Genomic DNA, 16,676 nt, shown 5'->3' on the forward strand with positions numbered 1-16,676 from the left:
AGCTGCTCGTTGCACCGCCTGTCATTCGTTTGTTCGACAAAGTATCCATCTCTTGTAGCGACGAAAGGTAAATTTTTGTTTACAAATTTGCCGTTGTGCACTGCTACAAAACAATATGCCCTGACGTATTTCACAACATTTCTGTCACTTCACACTGTTTTGTTATTTCCAGAGACTCTTTGGAAGTCTTCCTTGGCGCACTCTTTTCAAATTGAGCTCCTTAATATCGTATCTTACGATAGTTTAAAATCAGTATGGAAGCATCTATGTCACATGAGAAAGGTAGCATGAAAAAAGGGCTGGCAGGGGTAGTGACAAGAAAGCAAGAAATGAAGACAGAGGGAAGCGGTCTCACCTGCCTGACACGCGTCGCGCTTCCAGATATTTGCGTAATTCGCACGGTGCATTCTCGGCTGTCCCCTTCCGTCCCGACTTGTCCCGACTTTGCTCGACTGCCGCTCGCTGCCGCTCGGGTCGTGGTCCATATGACAGCACAAGTACGAGAAGCATCTGCGAGATGGGCGCGGGCCGAACCGACGTGTCCGAGGCGCCGTGTGCGGCCGTTCGGAGCTACCAGAGCCGCTCTGTGCTGCGCCGTGCCGTGGAAAGGTGCGAAAACATGCACACAAGACACAGGCTGTTCGGCAAAGTATCCATCTCTTGTAGCGACGAAAGGTAAATTTTTGTTTACAAATTTGCCGTTGTGCACTGCTACAAAATTGGAATTTAGCGCTCCTACAAAACAGTAGGCTCTGACGCATTTTAAGAGCACATCTGTCGATTCGCAGTGTTTCGTTATTTTCAACGAGTTCCTAGCACTCTTCCTCCGCGCATTCTTGTTCAAACTGAGTTCATTGCTGTAATTTCACATCTTACGTTTAATACAGTGGTTTAAAATGCTTGTGGAAGCATCTTTGTCGCACCTGAGAGTTTGTATGAAAAGAGGACTGGCAGGTGTAGTGACATAAAATTTAAAAGAAGAGAGGGAGCCAACAGCACCCGGTGTTCCCAGGCGGTCACCCATCCAAGTACTAACCGGGCCCGATGTTGCTTAACTTCGGTGATCGGACGAGAACCGGTGTATTCAACATGGTATGGCCGTTGGCGTCCTTATACAGTAGCCGCACGGCAGAAGAAGGCTTCGCCTCTCCTCCCAACACACGCAATCGCCGTTTTCGGTGGCACATTTGACGCAAAGCACGTCCTTCCACCTCGAAGGCGACGCGCAGTGCGGCGCGCCGCCACGTGGGTCAGACGCACAACACAGCTGCTCGTTGCACCGCCTGTCATTCGTTTGTTCGACAAAGTATCCATCTCTTGTAGCGACGAAAGGTAAATTTTTGTTTACAAATTTGCCGTTGTGCACTGCTACAAAACAATATGCCCTGACGTATTTCACAACATTTCTGTCACTTCACACTGTTTTGTTATTTCCAGAGACTCTTTGGAAGTCTTCCTTGGCGCACTCTTTTCAAATTGAGCTCCTTAATATCGTATCTTACGATAGTTTAAAATCAGTATGGAAGCATCTATGTCACATGAGAAAGGTAGCATGAAAAAAGGGCTGGCAGGGGTAGTGACAAGAAAGCAAGAAATGAAGACAGAGGGAAGCGGTCTCACCTGCCTGACACGCGTCGCGCTTCCAGATATTTGCGTAATTCGCACGGTGCATTCTCGGCTGTCCCCTTCCGTCCCGACTTGTCCCGACTTTGCTCGACTGCCGCTCGCTGCCGCTCGGGTCGTGGTCCATATGACAGCACAAGTACGAGAAGCATCTGCGAGATGGGCGCGGGCCGAACCGACGTGTCCGAGGCGCCGTGTGCGGCCGTTCGGAGCTACCAGAGCCGCTCTGTGCTGCGCCGTGCCGTGGAAAGGTGCGAAAACATGCACACAAGACACAGGCTGTTCGGCAAAGTATCCATCTCTTGTAGCGACGAAAGGTAAATTTTTGTTTACAAATTTGCCGTTGTGCACTGCTACAAAATTGGAATTTAGCGCTCCTACAAAACAGTAGGCTCTGACGCATTTTAAGAGCACATCTGTCGATTCGCAGTGTTTCGTTATTTTCAACGAGTTCCTAGCACTCTGCCTCCGCGCATTCTTGTTCAAACTGAGTTCATTGCTGTAATTTCACATCTTACGTTTAATACAGTGGTTTAAAATGCTTGTGGAAGCATCTTTGTCGCACCTGAGAGTTTGTATGAAAAGAGGACTGGCAGGTGTAGTGACATAAAATTTAAAAGAAGAGAGGGAGCCAACAGCACCCGGTGTTCCCAGGCGGTCACCCATCCAAGTACTAACCGGGCCCGATGTTGCTTGACTTCGGTGATCGGACGAGAACCGGTGTATTCAACATGGTATGGCCGTTGGCGTCCTTATACAGTAGCCGCACGGCAGAAGAAGGCTTCGCCTCTCCTCCCAACACACGCAATCGCCGTTTTCGGTGGCACATTTGACGCAAAGCACGTCCTTCCACCTCGAAGGCGACGCGCAGTGCGGCGCGCCGCCACGTGGGTCAGACGCACAACACAGCTGCTCGTTGCACCGCCTGTCATTCGTTTGTTCGACAAAGTATCCATCTCTTGTAGCGACGAAAGGTAAATTTTTGTTTACAAATTTGCCGTTGTGCACTGCTACAAAACAATATGCCCTGACGTATTTCACAACATTTCTGTCACTTCACACTGTTTTGTTATTTCCAGAGACTCTTTGGAAGTCTTCCTTGGCGCACTCTTTTCAAATTGAGCTCCTTAATATCGTATCTTACGATAGTTTAAAATCAGTATGGAAGCATCTATGTCACATGAGAAAGGTAGCATGAAAAAAGGGCTGGCAGGGGTAGTGACAAGAAAGCAAGAAATGAAGACAGAGGGAAGCGGTCTCACCTGCCTGACACGCGTCGCGCTTCCAGATATTTGCGTAATTCGCACGGTGCATTCTCGGCTGTCCCCTTCCGTCCCGACTTGTCCCGACTTTGCTCGACTGCCGCTCGCTGCCGCTCGGGTCGTGGTCCATATGACAGCACAAGTACGAGAAGCATCTGCGAGATGGGCGCGGGCCGAACCGACGTGTCCGAGGCGCCGTGTGCGGCCGTTCGGAGCTACCAGAGCCACTCTGTGCTGCGCCGTGCCGTGGAAAGGTGCGAAAACATGCACACAAGACACAGGCTGTTCGGCAAAGTATCCATCTCTTGTAGCGACGAAAGGTAAATTTTTGTTTACAAATTTGCCGTTGTGCACTGCTACAAAATTGGAATTTAGCGCTCCTACAAAACAGTAGGCTCTGACGCATTTTAAGAGCACATCTGTCGATTCGCAGTGTTTCGTTATTTTCAACGAGTTCCTAGCACTCTTCCTCCGCGCATTCTTGTTCAAACTGAGTTCATTGCTGTAATTTCACATCTAACGTTTAATACAGTGGTTTAAAATGCTTGTGGAAGCATCTTTGTCGCACCTGAGAGTTTGTATGAAAAGAGGACTGGCAGGTGTAGTGACATAAAAATTTAAAAGAAGAGAGGGAGCCAACAGCACCCGGTGTTCCCAGGCGGTCACCCATCCAAGTACTAACCGGGCCCGATGTTGCTTAACTTCGGTGATCGGACGAGAACCGGTGTATTCAACATGGTATGGCCGTTGGCGTCCTTATACAGTAGCCGCACGGCAGAAGAAGGCTTCGCCTCTCCTCCCAACACACGCAATCGCCGTTTTCGGTGGCACATTTGACGCAAAGCACGTCCTTCCACCTCGAAGGCGACGCGCAGTGCGGCGCGCCGCCACGTGGGTCAGACGCACAACACAGCTGCTCGTTGCACCGCCTGTCATTCGTTTGTTCGACAAAGTATCCATCTCTTGTAGCGACGAAAGGTAAATTTTTGTTTACAAATTTGCCGTTGTGCACTGCTACAAAACAATATGCCCTGACGTATTTCACAACATTTCTGTCACTTCACACTGTTTTGTTATTTCCAGAGACTCTTTGGAAGTCTTCCTTGGCGCACTCTTTTCAAATTGAGCTCCTTAATATCGTATCTTACGATAGTTTAAAATCAGTATGGAAGCATCTATGTCACATGAGAAAGGTAGCATGAAAAAAGGGCTGGCAGGGGTAGTGACAAGAAAGCAAGAAATGAAGACAGAGGGAAGCGGTCTCACCTGCCTGACACGCGTCGCGCTTCCAGATATTTGCGTAATTCGCACGGTGCATTCTCGGCTGTCCCCTTCCGTCCCGACTTGTCCCGACTTTGCTCGACTGCCGCTCGCTGCCGCTCGGGTCGTGGTCCATATGACAGCACAAGTACGAGAAGCATCTGCGAGATGGGCGCGGGCCGAACCGACGTGTCCGAGGCGCCGTGTGCGGCCGTTCGGAGCTACCAGAGCCACTCTGTGCTGCGCCGTGCCGTGGAAAGGTGCGAAAACATGCACACAAGACACAGGCTGTTCGGCAAAGTATCCATCTCTTGTAGCGACGAAAGGTAAATTTTTGTTTACAAATTTGCCGTTGTGCACTGCTACAAAATTGGAATTTAGCGCTCCTACAAAACAGTAGGCTCTGACGCATTTTAAGAGCACATCTGTCGATTCGCAGTGTTTCGTTATTTTCAACGAGTTCCTAGCACTCTTCCTCCGCGCATTCTTGTTCAAACTGAGTTCATTGCTGTAATTTCACATCTAACGTTTAATACAGTGGTTTAAAATGCTTGTGGAAGCATCTTTGTCGCACCTGAGAGTTTGTATGAAAAGAGGACTGGCAGGTGTAGTGACATAAAAATTTAAAAGAAGAGAGGGAGCCAACAGCACCCGGTGTTCCCAGGCGGTCACCCATCCAAGTACTAACCGGGCCCGATGTTGCTTAACTTCGGTGATCGGACGAGAACCGGTGTATTCAACATGGTATGGCCGTTGGCGTCCTTATACAGTAGCCGCACGGCAGAAGAAGGCTTCGCCTCTCCTCCCAACACACGCAATCGCCGTTTTCGGTGGCACATTTGACGCAAAGCACGTCCTTCCACCTCGAAGGCGACGCGCAGTGCGGCGCGCCGCCACGTGGGTCAGACGCACAACACAGCTGCTCGTTGCACCGCCTGTCATTCGTTTGTTCGACAAAGTATCCATCTCTTGTAGCGACGAAAGGTAAATTTTTGTTTACAAATTTGCCGTTGTGCACTGCTACAAAACAATATGCCCTGACGTATTTCACAACATTTCTGTCACTTCACACTGTTTTGTTATTTCCAGAGACTCTTTGGAAGTCTTCCTTGGCGCACTCTTTTCAAATTGAGCTCCTTAATATCGTATCTTACGATAGTTTAAAATCAGTATGGAAGCATCTATGTCACATGAGAAAGGTAGCATGAAAAAAGGGCTGGCAGGGGTAGTGACAAGAAAGCAAGAAATGAAGACAGAGGGAAGCGGTCTCACCTGCCTGACACGCGTCGCGCTTCCAGATATTTGCGTAATTCGCACGGTGCATTCTCGGCTGTCCCCTTCCGTCCCAACTTGTCCCGACTTTGCTCGACTGCCGCTCGCTGCCGCTCGGGTCGTGGTCCATATGACAGCACAAGTACGAGAAGTGTCTGCGAGATGGGCGCGGGCCGAACCGACGTGTCCGAGGCGCCGTGTGCGGCCGTTCGGAGCTACCAGAGCCGCTCTGTGCTGCGCCGTGCCGTGGAAAGGTGCGAAAACATGCACACAAGACACAGGCTGTTCGGCAAAGTATCCATCTCTTGTAGCGACGAAAGGTAAATTTTTGTTTACAAATTTGCCGTTGTGCACTGCTACAAAATTGGAATTTAGCGCTCCTACAAAACAGTAGGCTCTGACGCATTTTAAGAGCACATCTGTCGATTCGCAGTGTTTCGTTATTTTCAACGAGTTCCTAGCACTCTTCCTCCGCGCATTCTTGTTCAAACTGAGTTCATTGCTGTAATTTCACATCTTACGTTTAATACAGTGGTTTAAAATGCTTGTGGAAGCATCTTTGTCGCACCTGAGAGTTTGTATGAAAAGAGGACTGGCAGGTGTAGTGACATAAAATTTAAAAGAAGAGAGGGAGCCAACAGCACCCGGTGTTCCCAGGCGGTCACCCATCCAAGTACTAACCGGGCCCGATGTTGCTTAACTTCGGTGATCGGACGAGAACCGGTGTATTCAACATGGTATGGCCGTTGGCGTCCTTATACAGTAGCCGCACGGCAGAAGAAGGCTTCGCCTCTCCTCCCAACACACGCAATCGCCGTTTTCGGTGGCACATTTGACGCAAAGCACGTCCTTCCACCTCGAAGGCGACGCGCAGTGCGGCGCGCCGCCACGTGGGTCAGACGCACAACACAGCTGCTCGTTGCACCGCCTGTCATTCGTTTGTTCGACAAAGTATCCATCTCTTGTAGCGACGAAAGGTAAATTTTTGTTTACAAATTTGCCGTTGTGCACTGCTACAAAACAATATGCCCTGACGTATTTCACAACATTTCTGTCACTTCACACTGTTTTGTTATTTCCAGAGACTCTTTGGAAGTCTTCCTTGGCGCACTCTTTTCAAATTGAGCTCCTTAATATCGTATCTTACGATAGTTTAAAATCAGTATGGAAGCATCTATGTCACATGAGAAAGGTAGCATGAAAAAAGGGCTGGCAGGGGTAGTGACAAGAAAGCAAGAAATGAAGACAGAGGGAAGCGGTCTCACCTGCCTGACACGCGTCGCGCTTCCAGATATTTGCGTAATTCGCACGGTGCATTCTCGGCTGTCCCCTTCCGTCCCGACTTGTCCCGACTTTGCTCGACTGCCGCTCGCTGCCGCTCGGGTCGTGGTCCATATGACAGCACAAGTACGAGAAGCATCTGCGAGATGGGCGCGGGCCGAACCGACGTGTCCGAGGCGCCGTGTGCGGCCGTTCGGAGCTACCAGAGCCACTCTGTGCTGCGCCGTGCCGTGGAAAGGTGCGAAAACATGCACACAAGACACAGGCTGTTCGGCAAAGTATCCATCTCTTGTAGCGACGAAAGGTAAATTTTTGTTTACAAATTTGCCGTTGTGCACTGCTACAAAATTGGAATTTAGCGCTCCTACAAAACAGTAGGCTCTGACGCATTTTAAGAGCACATCTGTCGATTCGCAGTGTTTCGTTATTTTCAACGAGTTCCTAGCACTCTTCCTCCGCGCATTCTTGTTCAAACTGAGTTCATTGCTGTAATTTCACATCTAACGTTTAATACAGTGGTTTAAAATGCTTGTGGAAGCATCTTTGTCGCACCTGAGAGTTTGTATGAAAAGAGGACTGGCAGGTGTAGTGACATAAAAATTTAAAAGAAGAGAGGGAGCCAACAGCACCCGGTGTTCCCAGGCGGTCACCCATCCAAGTACTAACCGGGCCCGATGTTGCTTAACTTCGGTGATCGGACGAGAACCGGTGTATTCAACATGGTATGGCCGTTGGCGTCCTTATACAGTAGCCGCACGGCAGAAGAAGGCTTCGCCTCTCCTCCCAACACACGCAATCGCCGTTTTCGGTGGCACATTTGACGCAAAGCACGTCCTTCCACCTCGAAGGCGACGCGCAGTGCGGCGCGCCGCCACGTGGGTCAGACGCACAACACAGCTGCTCGTTGCACCGCCTGTCATTCGTTTGTTCGACAAAGTATCCATCTCTTGTAGCGACGAAAGGTAAATTTTTGTTTACAAATTTGCCGTTGTGCACTGCTACAAAACAATATGCCCTGACGTATTTCACAACATTTCTGTCACTTCACACTGTTTTGTTATTTCCAGAGACTCTTTGGAAGTCTTCCTTGGCGCACTCTTTTCAAATTGAGCTCCTTAATATCGTATCTTACGATAGTTTAAAATCAGTATGGAAGCATCTATGTCACATGAGAAAGGTAGCATGAAAAAAGGGCTGGCAGGGGTAGTGACAAGAAAGCAAGAAATGAAGACAGAGGGAAGCGGTCTCACCTGCCTGACACGCGTCGCGCTTCCAGATATTTGCGTAATTCGCACGGTGCATTCTCGGCTGTCCCCTTCCGTCCCAACTTGTCCCGACTTTGCTCGACTGCCGCTCGCTGCCGCTCGGGTCGTGGTCCATATGACAGCACAAGTACGAGAAGTGTCTGCGAGATGGGCGCGGGCCGAACCGACGTGTCCGAGGCGCCGTGTGCGGCCGTTCGGAGCTACCAGAGCCGCTCTGTGCTGCGCCGTGCCGTGGAAAGGTGCGAAAACATGCACACAAGACACAGGCTGTTCGGCAAAGTATCCATCTCTTGTAGCGACGAAAGGTAAATTTTTGTTTACAAATTTGCCGTTGTGCACTGCTACAAAATTGGAATTTAGCGCTCCTACAAAACAGTAGGCTCTGACGCATTTTAAGAGCACATCTGTCGATTCGCAGTGTTTCGTTATTTTCAACGAGTTCCTAGCACTCTTCCTCCGCGCATTCTTGTTCAAACTGAGTTCATTGCTGTAATTTCACATCTTACGTTTAATACAGTGGTTTAAAATGCTTGTGGAAGCATCTTTGTCGCACCTGAGAGTTTGTATGAAAAGAGGACTGGCAGGTGTAGTGACATAAAATTTAAAAGAAGAGAGGGAGCCAACAGCACCCGGTGTTCCCAGGCGGTCACCCATCCAAGTACTAACCGGGCCCGATGTTGCTTAACTTCGGTGATCGGACGAGAACCGGTGTATTCAACATGGTATGGCCGTTGGCGTCCTTATACAGTAGCCGCACGGCAGAAGAAGGCTTCGCCTCTCCTCCCAACACACGCAATCGCCGTTTTCGGTGGCACATTTGACGCAAAGCACGTCCTTCCACCTCGAAGGCGACGCGCAGTGCGGCGCGCCGCCACGTGGGTCAGACGCACAACACAGCTGCTCGTTGCACCGCCTGTCATTCGTTTGTTCGACAAAGTATCCATCTCTTGTAGCGACGAAAGGTAAATTTTTGTTTACAAATTTGCCGTTGTGCACTGCTACAAAACAATATGCCCTGACGTATTTCACAACATTTCTGTCACTTCACACTGTTTTGTTATTTCCAGAGACTCTTTGGAAGTCTTCCTTGGCGCACTCTTTTCAAATTGAGCTCCTTAATATCGTATCTTACGATAGTTTAAAATCAGTATGGAAGCATCTATGTCACATGAGAAAGGTAGCATGAAAAAAGGGCTGGCAGGGGTAGTGACAAGAAAGCAAGAAATGAAGACAGAGGGAAGCGGTCTCACCTGCCTGACACGCGTCGCGCTTCCAGATATTTGCGTAATTCGCACGGTGCATTCTCGGCTGTCCCCTTCCGTCCCGACTTGTCCCGACTTTGCTCGACTGCCGCTCGCTGCCGCTCGGGTCGTGGTCCATATGACAGCACAAGTACGAGAAGCATCTGCGAGATGGGCGCGGGCCGAACCGACGTGTCCGAGGCGCCGTGTGCGGCCGTTCGGAGCTACCAGAGCCACTCTGTGCTGCGCCGTGCCGTGGAAAGGTGCGAAAACATGCACACAAGACACAGGCTGTTCGGCAAAGTATCCATCTCTTGTAGCGACGAAAGGTAAATTTTTGTTTACAAATTTGCCGTTGTGCACTGCTACAAAATTGGAATTTAGCGCTCCTACAAAACAGTAGGCTCTGACGCATTTTAAGAGCACATCTGTCGATTCGCAGTGTTTCGTTATTTTCAACGAGTTCCTAGCACTCTTCCTCCGCGCATTCTTGTTCAAACTGAGTTCATTGCTGTAATTTCACATCTAACGTTTAATACAGTGGTTTAAAATGCTTGTGGAAGCATCTTTGTCGCACCTGAGAGTTTGTATGAAAAGAGGACTGGCAGGTGTAGTGACATAAAAATTTAAAAGAAGAGAGGGAGCCAACAGCACCCGGTGTTCCCAGGCGGTCACCCATCCAAGTACTAACCGGGCCCGATGTTGCTTAACTTCGGTGATCGGACGAGAACCGGTGTATTCAACATGGTATGGCCGTTGGCGTCCTTATACAGTAGCCGCACGGCAGAAGAAGGCTTCGCCTCTCCTCCCAACACACGCAATCGCCGTTTTCGGTGGCACATTTGACGCAAAGCACGTCCTTCCACCTCGAAGGCGACGCGCAGTGCGGCGCGCCGCCACGTGGGTCAGACGCACAACACAGCTGCTCGTTGCACCGCCTGTCATTCGTTTGTTCGACAAAGTATCCATCTCTTGTAGCGACGAAAGGTAAATTTTTGTTTACAAATTTGCCGTTGTGCACTGCTACAAAACAATATGCCCTGACGTATTTCACAACATTTCTGTCACTTCACACTGTTTTGTTATTTCCAGAGACTCTTTGGAAGTCTTCCTTGGCGCACTCTTTTCAAATTGAGCTCCTTAATATCGTATCTTACGATAGTTTAAAATCAGTATGGAAGCATCTATGTCACATGAGAAAGGTAGCATGAAAAAAGGGCTGGCAGGGGTAGTGACAAGAAAGCAAGAAATGAAGACAGAGGGAAGCGGTCTCACCTGCCTGACACGCGTCGCGCTTCCAGATATTTGCGTAATTCGCACGGTGCATTCTCGGCTGTCCCCTTCCGTCCCGACTTGTCCCGACTTTGCTCGACTGCCGCTCGCTGCCGCTCGGGTCGTGGTCCATATGACAGCACAAGTACGAGAAGTGTCTGCGAGATGGGCGCGGGCCGAACCGACGTGTCCGAGGCGCCGTGTGCGGCCGTTCGGAGCTACCAGAGCCACTCTGTGCTGCGCCGTGCCGTGGAAAGGTGCGAAAACATGCACACAAGACACAGGCTGTTCGGCAAAGTATCCATCTCTTGTAGCGACGAAAGGTAAAGTTTTGTTTACAAATTTGCCGTTGTGCACTGCTACAAAATTGGAATTTAGCGCTCCTACAAAACAGTAGGCTCTGACGCATTTTAAGAGCACATCTGTCGATTCGCAGTGTTTCGTTATTTTCAACGAGTTCCTAGCACTCTTCCTCCGCGCATTCTTGTTCAAACTGAGTTCATTGCTGTAATTTCACATCTAACGTTTAATACAGTGGTTAAAAATGCTTGTGGAAGCATCTTTGTCGCACCTGAGAGTTTGTATGAAAAGAGGACTGGCAGGTGTAGTGACATAAAAATTTAAAAGAAGAGAGGGAGCCAACAGCACCCGGTGTTCCCAGGCGGTCACCCATCCAAGTACTAACCGGGCCCGATGTTGCTTAACTTCGGTGATCGGACGAGAACCGGTGTATTCAACATGGTATGGCCGTTGGCGTCCTTATACAGTAGCCGCACGGCAGAAGAAGGCTTCGCCTCTCCTCCCAACACACGCAATCGCCGTTTTCGGTGGCACATTTGACGCAAAGCACGTCCTTCCACCTCGAAGGCGACGCGCAGTGCGGCGCGCCGCCACGTGGGTCAGACGCACAACACAGCTGCTCGTTGCACCGCCTGTCATTCGTTTGTTCGACAAAGTATCCATCTCTTGTAGCGACGAAAGGTAAATTTTTGTTTACAAATTTGCCGTTGTGCACTGCTACAAAACAATATGCCCTGACGTATTTCACAACATTTCTGTCACTTCACACTGTTTTGTTATTTCCAGAGACTCTTTGGAAGTCTTCCTTGGCGCACTCTTTTCAAATTGAGCTCCTTAATATCGTATCTTACGATAGTTTAAAATCAGTATGGAAGCATCTATGTCACATGAGAAAGGTAGCATGAAAAAAGGGCTGGCAGGGGTAGTGACAAGAAAGCAAGAAATGAAGACAGAGGGAAGCGGTCTCACCTGCCTGACACGCGTCGCGCTTCCAGATATTTGCGTAATTCGCACGGTGCATTCTCGGCTGTCCCCTTCCGTCCCGACTTGTCCCGACTTTGCTCGACTGCCGCTCGCTGCCGCTCGGGTCGTGGTCCATATGACAGCACAAGTACGAGAAGTGTCTGCGAGATGGGCGCGGGCCGAACCGACGTGTCCGAGGCGCCGTGTGCGGCCGTTCGGAGCTACCAGAGCCGCTCTGTGCTGCGCCGTGCCGTGGAAAGGTGCGAAAACATGCACACAAGACACAGGCTGTTCGGCAAAGTATCCATCTCTTGTAGCGACGAAAGGTAAATTTTTGTTTACAAATTTGCCGTTGTGCACTGCTACAAAATTGGAATTTAGCGCTCCTACAAAACAGTAGGCTCTGACGCATTTTAAGAGCACATCTGTCGATTCGCAGTGTTTCGTTATTTTCAACGAGTTCCTAGCACTCTTCCTCCGCGCATTCTTGTTCAAACTGAGTTCATTGCTGTAATTTCACATCTAACGTTTAATACAGTGGTTTAAAATGCTTGTGGAAGCATCTTTGTCGCACCTGAGAGTTTGTATGAAAAGAGGACTGGCAGGTGTAGTGACATAAAAATTTAAAAGAAGAGAGGGAGCCAACAGCACCCGGTGTTCCCAGGCGGTCACCCATCCAAGTACTAACCGGGCCCGATGTTGCTTAACTTCGGTGATCGGACGAGAACCGGTGTATTCAACATGGTATGGCCGTTGGCGTCCTTATACAGTAGCCGCACGGCAGAAGAAGGCTTCGCCTCTCCTCCCAACACACGCAATCGCCGTTTTCGGTGGCACATTTGACGCAAAGCACGTCCTTCCACCTCGAAGGCGACGCGCAGTGCGGCGCGCCGCCACGTGGGTCAGACGCACAACACAGCTGCTCGTTGCACCGCCTGTCATTCGTTTGTTCGACAAAGTATCCATCTCTTGTAGCGACGAAAGGTAAATTTTTGTTTACAAATTTGCCGTTGTGCACTGCTACAAAACAATATGCCCTGACGTATTTCACAACATTTCTGTCACTTCACACTGTTTTGTTATTTCCAGAGACTCTTTGGAAGTCTTCCTTGGCGCACTCTTTTCAAATTGAGCTCCTTAATATCGTATCTTACGATAGTTTAAAATCAGTATGGAAGCATCTATGTCACATGAGAAAGGTAGCATGAAAAAAGGGCTGGCAGGGGTAGTGACAAGAAAGCAAGAAATGAAGACAGAGGGAAGCGGTCTCACCTGCCTGACACGCGTCGCGCTTCCAGATATTTGCGTAATTCGCACGGTGCATTCTCGGCTGTCCCCTTCCGTCCCGACTTGTCCCGACTTTGCTCGACTGCCGCTCGCTGCCGCTCGGGTCGTGGTCCATATGACAGCACAAGTACGAGAAGTGTCTGCGAGATGGGCGCGGGCCGAACCGACGTGTCCGAGGCGCCGTGTGCGGCCGTTCGGAGCTACCAGAGCCGCTCTGTGCTGCGCCGTGCCGTGGAAAGGTGCGAAAACATGCACACAAGACACAGGCTGTTCGGCAAAGTATCCATCTCTTGTAGCGACGAAAGGTAAATTTTTGTTTACAAATTTGCCGTTGTGCACTGCTACAAAATTGGAATTTAGCGCTCCTACAAAACAGTAGGCTCTGACGCATTTTAAGAGCACATCTGTCGATTCGCAGTGTTTCGTTATTTTCAACGAGTTCCTAGCACTCTTCCTCCGCGCATTCTTGTTCAAACTGAGTTCATTGCTGTAATTTCACATCTTACGTTTAATACAGTGGTTTAAAATGCTTGTGGAAGCATCTTTGTCGCACCTGAGAGTTTGTATGAAAAGAGGACTGGCAGGTGTAGTGACATAAAATTTAAAAGAAGAGAGGGAGCCAACAGCACCCGGTGTTCCCAGGCGGTCACCCATCCAAGTACTAACCGGGCCCGATGTTGCTTAACTTCGGTGATCGGACGAGAACCGGTGTATTCAACATGGTATGGCCGTTGGCGTCCTTATACAGTAGTCGCACGGCAGAAGAAGGCTTCGCCTCTCCTCCCAACACACGCAATCGCCGTTTTCGGTGGCACATTTGACGCAAAGCACGTCCTTCCACCTCGAAGGCGACGCGCAGTGCGGCGCGCCGCCACGTGGGTCAGACGCACAACACAGCTGCTCGTTGCACCGCCTGTCATTCGTTTGTTCGACAAAGTATCCATCTCTTGTAGCGACGAAAGGTAAATTTTTGTTTACAAATTTGCCGTTGTGCACTGCTACAAAACAATATGCCCTGACGTATTTCACAACATTTCTGTCACTTCACACTGTTTTGTTATTTCCAGAGACTCTTTGGAAGTCTTCCTTGGCGCACTCTTTTCAAATTGAGCTCCTTAATATCGTATCTTACGATAGTTTAAAATCAGTATGGAAGCATCTATGTCACATGAGAAAGGTAGCATGAAAAAAGGGCTGGCAGGGGTAGTGACAAGAAAGCAAGAAATGAAGACAGAGGGAAGCGGTCTCACCTGCCTGACACGCGTCGCGCTTCCAGATATTTGCGTAATTCGCACGGTGCATTCTCGGCTGTCCCCTTCCGTCCCGACTTGTCCCGACTTTGCTCGACTGCCGCTCGCTGCCGCTCGGGTCGTGGTCCATATGACAGCACAAGTACGAGAAGCATCTGCGAGATGGGCGCGGGCCGAACCGACGTGTCCGAGGCGCCGTGTGCGGCCGTTCGGAGCTACCAGAGCCGCTCTGTGCTGCGCCGTGCCGTGGAAAGGTGCGAAAACATGCACACAAGACACAGGCTGTTCGGCAAAGTATCCATCTCTTGTAGCGACGAAAGGTAAATTTTTGTTTACAAATTTGCCGTTGTGCACTGCTACAAAATTGGAATTTAGCGCTCCTACAAAACAGTAGGCTCTGACGCATTTTAAGAGCACATCTGTCGATTCGCAGTGTTTCGTTATTTTCAACGAGTTCCTAGCACTCTTCCTCCGCGCATTCTTGTTCAAACTGAGTTCATTGCTGTAATTTCACATCTTACGTTTAATACAGTGGTTTAAAATGCTTGTGGAAGCATCTTTGTCGCACCTGAGAGTTTGTATGAAAAGAGGACTGGCAGGTGTAGTGACATAAAATTTAAAAGAAGAGAGGGAGCCAACAGCACCCGGTGTTCCCAGGCGGTCACCCATCCAAGTACTAACCGGGCCCGATGTTGCTTAACTTCGGTGATCGGACGAGAACCGGTGTATTCAACATGGTATGGCCGTTGGCGTCCTTATACAGTAGCCGCACGGCAGAAGAAGGCTTCGCCTCTCCTCCCAACACACGCAATCGCCGTTTTCGGTGGCACAATTGACGCAAAGCACGTCCTTCCACCTCGAAGGCGACGCGCAGTGCGGCGCGCCGCCACGTGGGTCAGACGCACAACACAGCTGCTCGTTGCACCGCCTGTCATTCGTTTGTTCGACAAAGTATCCATCTCTTGTAGCGACGAAAGGTAAATTTTTGTTTACAAATTTGCCGTTGTGCACTGCTACAAAACAATATGCCCTGACGTATTTCACAACATTTCTGTCACTTCACACTGTTTTGTTATTTCCAGAGACTCTTTGGAAGTCTTCCTTGGCGCACTCTTTTCAAATTGAGCTCCTTAATATCGTATCTTACGATAGTTTAAAATCAGTATGGAAGCATCTATGTCACATGAGAAAGGTAGCATGAAAAAAGGGCTGGCAGGGGTAGTGACAAGAAAGCAAGAAATGAAGACAGAGGGAAGCGGTCTCACCTGCCTGACACGCGTCGCGCTTCCAGATATTTGCGTAATTCGCACGGTGCATTCTCGGCTGTCCCCTTCCGTCCCGACTTGTCCCGACTGCCGCTCGCTGCCGCTCGGGTCGTGGTCCATATGACAGCACAAGTACGAGAAGCGTCTGCGAGATGGGCGCGGGCCGAACCGACGTGTCCGAGGCGCCGTGTGCGGCCGTTCGGAGCTACCAGAGCCACTCTGTGCTGCGCCGTGCCGTGGAAAGGTGCGAAAACATGCACACAAGACACAGGCTGTTCGGCAAAGTATCCATCTCTTGTAGCGACGAAAGGTAAATTTTTGTTTACAAATTTGCCGTTGTGCACTGCTACAAAATTGGAATTTAGCGCTCCTACAAAACAGTAGGCTCTGACGCATTTTAAGAGCACATCTGTCGATTCGCAGTGTTTCGTTATTTTCAACGAGTTCCTAGCACTCTTCCTCCGCGCATTCTTGTTCAAACTGAGTTCATTGCTGTAATTTCACATCTTACGTTTAATACAGTGGTTTAAAATGCTTGTGGAAGCATCTTTGTCGCACCTGAGAGTTTGTATGAAAAGAGGACTGGCAGGTGTAGTGACATAAAAATTTAAAAGAAGAGAGGGAGCCAACAGCACCCGGTGTTCCCAGGCGGTCACCCATCCAAGTACTAACCGGGCCCGATGTTGCTTAACTTCGGTGATCGGACGAGAACCGGTGTATTCAACATGGTATGGCCGTTGGCGTCCTTATACAGTAGCCGCACGGCAGAAGAAGGCTTCGCCTCTCCTCCCAACACACGCAATCGCCGTTTTCGGTGGCACATTTGACGCAAAGCACGTCCTTCCACCTCGAAGGCGACGCGCAGTGCGGCGCGCCGCCACGTGGGTCAGACGCACAACACAGCTGCTCGTTGCACCGCCTGTCATTCGTTTGTTCGACAAAGTATCCATCTCTTGTAGCGACGAAAGGTAAATTTTTGTTTACAAATTTGCCGTTGTGCACTGCTACAAAACAATATGCCCTGACGTATTTCACAACATTTCTGTCACTTCACACTGTTTTGTTATTTCCAGAGACTCTTTGGAAGTCTTCCTTGGCGCACTCTTTTCAAATTGAGCTCCTTAATATCGTATCT

General features: G+C 49.7%; 13 non-coding genes across 13 annotated transcripts; all 13 read right to left on the bottom strand.

Moving 5' to 3' along the window:
* Positions 1–987: 987 nt before the first annotated feature.
* Positions 988–1,106, bottom strand: LOC126273663 (5S ribosomal RNA). The gene has a single exon (XR_007549507.1). It is a non-coding gene; the product is annotated as a 5S ribosomal RNA (ribosomal RNA).
* A 1,146-nt stretch (positions 1,107–2,252) lies between these two features.
* Positions 2,253–2,371, bottom strand: LOC126273942 (5S ribosomal RNA). The gene has a single exon (XR_007549775.1). It is a non-coding gene; the product is annotated as a 5S ribosomal RNA (ribosomal RNA).
* Positions 2,372–3,518: 1,147 nt separating this feature from the next.
* LOC126273665 (5S ribosomal RNA) lies at positions 3,519–3,637 on the bottom strand. Its single transcript, XR_007549508.1, has one exon. It is a non-coding gene; the product is annotated as a 5S ribosomal RNA (ribosomal RNA).
* A 1,147-nt stretch (positions 3,638–4,784) lies between these two features.
* Positions 4,785–4,903, bottom strand: LOC126273666 (5S ribosomal RNA). Its single transcript, XR_007549509.1, has one exon. It is a non-coding gene; the product is annotated as a 5S ribosomal RNA (ribosomal RNA).
* A 1,146-nt stretch (positions 4,904–6,049) lies between these two features.
* On the bottom strand, positions 6,050–6,168 carry LOC126273667 (5S ribosomal RNA). The gene has a single exon (XR_007549510.1). It is a non-coding gene; the product is annotated as a 5S ribosomal RNA (ribosomal RNA).
* A 1,147-nt stretch (positions 6,169–7,315) lies between these two features.
* On the bottom strand, positions 7,316–7,434 carry LOC126273668 (5S ribosomal RNA). The gene has a single exon (XR_007549511.1). It is a non-coding gene; the product is annotated as a 5S ribosomal RNA (ribosomal RNA).
* Positions 7,435–8,580: 1,146 nt separating this feature from the next.
* On the bottom strand, positions 8,581–8,699 carry LOC126273670 (5S ribosomal RNA). Its single transcript, XR_007549513.1, has one exon. It is a non-coding gene; the product is annotated as a 5S ribosomal RNA (ribosomal RNA).
* A 1,147-nt stretch (positions 8,700–9,846) lies between these two features.
* Positions 9,847–9,965, bottom strand: LOC126273671 (5S ribosomal RNA). Its single transcript, XR_007549514.1, has one exon. It is a non-coding gene; the product is annotated as a 5S ribosomal RNA (ribosomal RNA).
* Positions 9,966–11,112: 1,147 nt separating this feature from the next.
* On the bottom strand, positions 11,113–11,231 carry LOC126273672 (5S ribosomal RNA). The gene has a single exon (XR_007549515.1). It is a non-coding gene; the product is annotated as a 5S ribosomal RNA (ribosomal RNA).
* A 1,147-nt stretch (positions 11,232–12,378) lies between these two features.
* On the bottom strand, positions 12,379–12,497 carry LOC126273673 (5S ribosomal RNA). Its single transcript, XR_007549516.1, has one exon. It is a non-coding gene; the product is annotated as a 5S ribosomal RNA (ribosomal RNA).
* Positions 12,498–13,643: 1,146 nt separating this feature from the next.
* LOC126273674 (5S ribosomal RNA) lies at positions 13,644–13,762 on the bottom strand. Its single transcript, XR_007549517.1, has one exon. It is a non-coding gene; the product is annotated as a 5S ribosomal RNA (ribosomal RNA).
* A 1,146-nt stretch (positions 13,763–14,908) lies between these two features.
* On the bottom strand, positions 14,909–15,027 carry LOC126273676 (5S ribosomal RNA). The gene has a single exon (XR_007549518.1). It is a non-coding gene; the product is annotated as a 5S ribosomal RNA (ribosomal RNA).
* A 1,137-nt stretch (positions 15,028–16,164) lies between these two features.
* LOC126273677 (5S ribosomal RNA) lies at positions 16,165–16,283 on the bottom strand. Its single transcript, XR_007549519.1, has one exon. It is a non-coding gene; the product is annotated as a 5S ribosomal RNA (ribosomal RNA).
* Positions 16,284–16,676: the final 393 nt, after the last annotated feature.

Source organism: Schistocerca gregaria, chromosome 5 (assembly GCF_023897955.1).
Source record: "Schistocerca gregaria isolate iqSchGreg1 chromosome 5, iqSchGreg1.2, whole genome shotgun sequence".
NCBI lineage: Eukaryota > Metazoa > Arthropoda > Insecta > Orthoptera > Acrididae > Schistocerca > Schistocerca gregaria.